The sequence below is a fragment of the Takifugu rubripes genome, chromosome 1 (assembly GCF_901000725.2).
Source record: "Takifugu rubripes chromosome 1, fTakRub1.2, whole genome shotgun sequence".
Classification (NCBI taxonomy): Eukaryota; Metazoa; Chordata; class Actinopteri; order Tetraodontiformes; family Tetraodontidae; genus Takifugu; species Takifugu rubripes.
Window position 1 is genome coordinate 4,132,973 of NC_042285.1, and position 6,959 is coordinate 4,139,931.

A 6,959-nucleotide genomic window follows, 5' to 3' on the forward strand; every position below is an offset into this window, starting at 1 on the left:
ATACAGCCTATCGCTTAAACGCAAAGTCAGATGAGCGCGATCTTATCTGGTGTTGAAATCTTGCGCGCTGCCAGTTTCTCTGTGTACCCCTGCTCCTCTGGTGGATTAGCACTGTCTCATTTCTACTAATTCCTGGTATCTACATTACTGAAGCAACCTCTGATAGCTCCTGAATACAGCTTCAGCCCAAACAGAGGTGGTTGCGAAAGCACAGTTCATCACAGTTCATTTGAATAATAGCTATCCGAGTAATAACCTCACAGCGTCAGACGCGCCGACAAACGGATTTAATGTGCATGCAACCCAATTACCCTCACGTGGAAAACACAGAGGTTGTGGTGAGTTTGAACCCACCCCGTCTGTGTTTGCTGCACACAGAGCTGAGAACGCTCTGAACTTTATGGGTCGGTGTCTCAAACAGCAGGCATCATCCCACTGGTTCCCTGATGAAAGCAGCTCGGACCGGCCATTATCCCCCAGTAAAGCCTTTGGCTATGCTAAATGGTGGCCGAAGCCCAGGGGGCTGTGATAAGACCTGAGGGTGGATTTGGCTCACAAAGCTGTAAATCTTTTTTACATGCCCCGCTCTGGCTCCGGCTGGAGACGGCCGCTGTCACAGCTAATTGGTGGAAAGGACTCTCAGCTCAAAGCTATGAAAAGAAAATGAGTGTTGAAATCTGATTGCTGCACCTACACTTAGAGGAAAATTACAAAGTGCGAAACTAGGACTGAGAGATGAAGAAAGGATAATAACCAATGGAGAATTACACAGAATGCTGCAATATCAGACCTTAAAGGAGATAAGGACTGAATTAGGTGCGCAGGTGCTAGCTTAGCTTAGGATGATTAGAAATTAGTTCTCTGTTCCAAGAAAGAAAAGCTAAGCGATAAAAGAATATATATTGTTTTCAGATTGAGAAGGCAGACCAATACTTAAAAGTAATGGAAGGGAATTCCCCCATCTAAAGACAGCCCCTCCTGTCTCTTCTAAACTAACACACAAAGGCTAATGACGCACAATTTAGTCTCAATATAACAATTTGATTGTTCCATCATCCTATAGCAGGATATCGCTGCCAGCTTTTAAGCTAGGCTAATTAACTGGGCAACTTTGCCCTTCTATTATACCTCTATACAATTGAAAGAAGGCAATTTCAACTATGTGTCAGTCAGCTGTGAGGGCTGCTGCTGCTGCTGCCATGAGGGCTGCCATAACACCGTCCAAATGAGTGTGAAACACATCATTCTCAAGGGGGAGAGTGTGTGTAAAGCATCATTCTGAAGTTAGCCGCCTGCCTTGGAGATTCAGAAACTCCAATTTCAGCCCAGACAGGACTGAAATAAGCCATTTTGTGCTGGAAAAAGGTCATTTGTGGAGATGTGAAAGCCAAGTAAGTTTCTGCTTCTCTTGTTATGCATTAGTGCTAAAGGGTAGAAGTATTTCTCTTCTCTTATCGCCATCTTGGGGATGAATGTGTGTCTCTTACCTCTTGAGTTCTGCCTGAATTTGGCAGTATGATGTGGTCTCCACATTGTAAATGAATGGGATAATGGAGGACGGGCTGCCCTGATGGCAGCGCGGCATAGGCTGGCACCTGGATGGAGCAGCTGTCTCACTGTCTATGACTGACAGATTGCAGCTTGGGGACCCAGACAAACGTTCCCGGAGCCGGAGCAGACAGCGACCTGGATGTCAGCCATTCAATTCATCTCCAGCAGAATCAGCCACACAGCCGATCCGAGGCAGCCTCTACTCTGTTTACTCACCCTCCTATCTTCTCCAGAGCAGAAGCGCAGAACCCAGTTTGACAATATCCCCTATTTTCATGGCTAGCATATGGAAAAAATTCTTATTTAACTCAAGTACTGAATTATGCACAAACCTGAATGTAACCCTTAATTAATAAATAAACCTGCGAGAGGCCCCTTCTGTCAAATCCAGTAGATGTGTTTTGGTCACATGATCTGCTTGTCTTTTACACAAACAGCAGGTTGATTTTGGCTCATGTGCTGTGATGAATGGCTCCATTTATATACTTCTAATAATAAGAGATACTGTATATTGTACAGTGTTGAGAAATAGAGGATTTTGGGAGGGGATTTGATGGTTTTCTGCATTCATTTGTTATAAAATGTGATAGGTTCTCACCTTTGACCTGAATTCATAGATTAATTGACTTCCTGTTTCGAAAACCAGTTTACGAGTGAGATCAGGGAAAAAGTGACAAAGATGAAGAGCCGATGAGAGAGCTAAAAGAACCACGAGAGGAAAACATGAAGCTGTGGAGATCAGCCAACATCTACGAAGAGGAGAGCACACCAGCTTTAAAAAAAAAGGTCTGACAAAGACAAATGGCTCAGCGTGGCCCTCGGGAGGCAGCAGATGAGGACTGTTGCTCATGCCGACGCTCCGAACCTGGTGAGCAGCACAAAGGCTGAACTGGAGGAGACAAGCAGGAAAAAAGATGATCTTGAAGAAGATCATGTCAAAGAGCCGGAAGGGAATGTTTGGGGGAGGAAGCTGCTGGAGCAGCAGAAAAGATTCAGTCAAAGGGTGAGATGGAGAGAAGAGCAGATGAAGCTCCAGCTCTCAGTGAACAAAGAGACTTTCTGAAGAGTTGGCAAAGATCAACCAAGAGCTTGCCAACCGAGAGGAGGTCACGAGGATGTGGCTGGAGAGACCGGAGCCTGGAGAAGACAATGATGAGATACGTCCGTCAACAGTGGGAGGAGCGAGCACAGCAGTGGAACCAGCTGGAGGAGATGCTGGAGGAGAAGATGAAGAGCAAGCAGAGCGGGCCAACAAACAGGAGATCCAGCATCTCAAAGAAGAGACCCTTAAACTTCAGGATCACAATAATGACAAGGAAATGAAAAAGCAGTTGTTCTCCATATTTAAGAAGTGAAAACCCTCCAAGCATCCACCTCCTCAACCCTGTCCTCAATCCAGGCACTTGATTAAATTAATATTAATGTTCTGTGGTTTGAAAACTCTCTCTACCAATTACCTTTTATGTTTAGTTTCTTGTAATGAAATTACCTTATTTCCCCCACCTTATTTTGATTAATACAAAGGTGATTTATCTATACTGGACATCCTGCATTTAGACCTAACACAACAGTAATTAATGTAATTGCTTCAAAGTCAGTGCGAGTTTCAAATTGGCAGGTAAAAGATGAAACACACGCAAGCATCTACTTCCAGCACAAATCCCTGAGTTCAGGGTGAACAGAGGTGCGATAGGAAGCAAAAATCCTAATAATCAGGGAGGAGCATCCCTTCAAAATAATAGCAGTCAAGTTGAAGTAAAAGGTAAGCAAATCAAAAATCACTTCTTCGCAAATCGAGTCAAGTACGGTGCAACAAAACTACACTACTTCCTGCTTTCACACTTCATTAAACTGAATTTAAAATGTCCGATTCTGGTGCTAAAATTGTTTCAAATAGAAAGTCTTGGCATGGAGTGATGGACCGGCTGTTTAAAGTTAAGTTAGAAGCTAAGCTAACTAGCTAAGCTAAGCTAGTGGTGCTCTGCTTTTTAATTGTAGTTTTCATTCATTCATTTACTTACTTCATGTGCTTTAAGTACATGTACCAAAAAGCATAATTATATTTAAGATACATCCCTATAGATTATATGACAGCTCGACAAGTGTCTAGATGCATGAATATTTAAAAAAAAATCAATTTTGTTCAGATTTAAAACAGATTTAAAACGGCAACAACAGATTTAAAACTGATTTTCCTCAGTTTAAGGGAGAGAAAAAAATGCTTTTCTGTCTTAGAACCCAAACTCAACCAATTTTCTGCTCAGCTGTGCAGGATCGTCTCGGCACCTGTTCTCTCTTAACTCCTCATTTGGATATAATAACTCGCTGTGCTTCATGAGTACAGACACCATAATGGAAACTACGCCTCATTCTCAATCTGGATATTATATTTTCTTTGAGAAATTCATGGTCTTTATGACCTCATATTCTTTGAACATCTCTTGTGGTCGCAGCAGCAAAGAAATCCAATTTCAGTCCCTCACACAGACTGAGGGAGGGTGATGGGGGATGCGGGGGTGGGGGGGGGGGGGGTGTTAATGAAATGGCTGCTGTTAGCGACCAAGCTAAGGTGTCTCTGCCTGCTTTAGCTCATGGACTCATCCTGTTAAAACCTTCACGATGGACTTTATGTAATTTAAGGTGCAAATGTTTTTTTTTATATATACTAAACCAATTTTCTCATTCTGATGCACGTCTGGAACAATAAAGAGTCTTGCAGCTGTGAAATCAATCAGTTAATCACGCCTATTTGTATGGAAATAGGTATTGATCGGCCGATGCGCCGTAGCGGCATCGATTTACACCACTGGAAACATTCCTCGTCGACTCTAATTCTGAGGAAAACAAGAATCGTCTGAAAAAAAGAGGCGAATGTGCCATCAAACCTATTCATGTGGCGCAGCGGAAATGTGAAATTAAGTAGAAAAGAAACACAACATGGGTGAGGCCTGGAATGAGCTGAATGAAATAATTCTGCTCCTGAACACAGCAGCAGGAGAACCCTTCTCTACAGACTCTTCCACGTGACCTTCCTCACTGAAAGCGTTTCAGAAAACTCCTCCTCAAAAGCCTGAGATTTGACTGACAGGCTCCTTCATAATGACTTATTTATTTGGACGACTGTGCCATTGGGATTTCTAATTAAGGCCACACTGATTGCAAATGGGAGCAGCTGAAACGTACCTGCCTCGCGCCTCGCTTTATTAAATCCCTTAAATCCCACAGACTGGCGAGCTCTGTGCCCTGGCTGAAAATGCCCGAAGAAAAGCTGCCTCCTTTATGAGAATGCACGGATTTCCTCATTGTGCACCTCGGCAATATCGCACAAATGGACAGTTAGTGGCTATAAAACCTGCAATATTGCCCAAAAAGGACACGCGGCATCATTAAATAGTGCACACGCAGTCAGTTTTCTTCATCTCTCAAGCTTCCACATGAGACCAAATCAAGATTTCATACAAGAATGTTGCCAATTAAGCTGTTTGTGCTTGTAAAAGCCACACTTGGATGGATAAATAAAGAAACAAGCCTACTTTGTTTTTGGTCTCCAAGCTTTTCTTCAACACAAATCCTCACTTTCATACAGACCTGCACAATAAGGGTGCGAATCTTCTCATTTTAGGGCGCCAACGTGGAAACGCCCATGCCTGCGTTCGTTGTCCCATGCTGTGTTCCTCCACATTGTGCTGCGCAGCTGCGGGAGAGGGAGGGGGGGGGGGGGGGGGGGGGGGGGGCACAAGCCTTTCTGGGAAATAAGTGTGCTCTTATGGAAAATGGGTGATGACAACGAAGTGCAAGTTGATGTACGACGCTCTTTCCAGCGGGATTCGGCTCATTTGGCCTTCTCCCGAGACGAGACCTTTTGGCAAAGAGAAAGAAAAACACACAAAAAAAAGCAGACGATCACAACTCCCCCCTCCCCGCAACCCTCATACCCACAAATCAAATGTGTATTTCAAGGCAGAAACAATTCTGGTTCTTCTCCAACGACTCTTTGCGCTCAGCTTAGTCAACGCATAACATGGTTTATTTATTCCCTTGAGTGCTGTAACAGAATGATTGAATTTTTATTTTTTATTTTTTTTCATTCGCAGCGTTTGATGTTTATGGAGCGGCCTCTGGAGCGGGCAGAGGTATGATGAGCACGATGGAGGGTGGCAGCTTCGATCCAAGTCCCCAGTTTGTGAAAAGTGCCGATGCAGCACTTTTCTCAACGGAGACGCGTACTGTTTTTTTTTTTTTTTTTAATGTTAGGCAAGAACAGGCAAGAACATCCTCCCCCTTTGGAACAGATAAAGTCATCTGTAGTCAAAGAAACTTTATTAACCACTTATGGTCAAGATAGACAAAACAATCCATCAAACCAGAACAGAGAAAATGGTCAAATGAGTTCTGCGAAGGGATGTTTTTTCCTTCCAGGGGGACTTTTTCCCACTCAAATTGGCCTCCTGGCTTGAGGAAAAAATGTTACCAATTGTCACAATGTGTTTCAAGGAGGGGTTAATATGAAATAGTTGTCAGCTCAACAACACAGAAACTGTTGTATCGGAGAGTTTACGCAGGTTAAATTAGAGCAATAAACTAAATTGCCAGGAAAAAGCTTGTCTGGGGTGTCGTGGGGTCGTGCTGTGTCATGGCTCCGCTCTTGGGGTGGGGATAGATGAGTTGCCTCATGGGAGCTGAATCACGAGCTCGCTGCATTTTCCCTCCCAGTTCAAAATGAGCTACGTTATTGCAAACGTGCCCCGTTAAATGGAAACAGTGAATGACTCAAGCATGAGGTCAGTTTCACCCTTTACTTTGAAATTCACCCATATGATTTTATCATAACCCCCCCCCACGCACCCACACCACCACTGCCACCACCGCCGCCACGCAGACTAAACAGGCACGTCTAAAAGCTATTATATCTAATCTCATATGACTTTCCTTCTGGGGGCTTTGGAGTGTTTCATACTCTCCCCATTATGCAGAACCTGCTAAGCCCTTTCGCAACAGGAGGACTTTGAAGGTTCTCCCCAGAAGAGTTCTGCTCCTGTGACATAAATCAGACCGGGCAGTTCGCGCCTCTCGGCCCCGGTGAGAGGTTACGTCTGGGCGTGGATGTTCTGAACATGGGTCAGTCTAATTTAGGGACTATTTCTACAATTCCAAGTCATTCTTATTCTATTTTATCATTAAACTAATACGGATCTTAAGGGGCTTTGGAGATTGTGATTTGCACTTAAATATTTGCACATTAATGCCATTTCTTGTGATGAAAACAACATTTGAGCGGCAACAGATCACATTATTCCCTCCTAAAGCACGTGACGGAATGCCGGAAGGCATTTTCCGGAGCTCTGGAGCATCCACAGAGGGATAACAAAGAGCAGCAGCCAGTTTTCCTTTTTTATCTAAGGGGTATT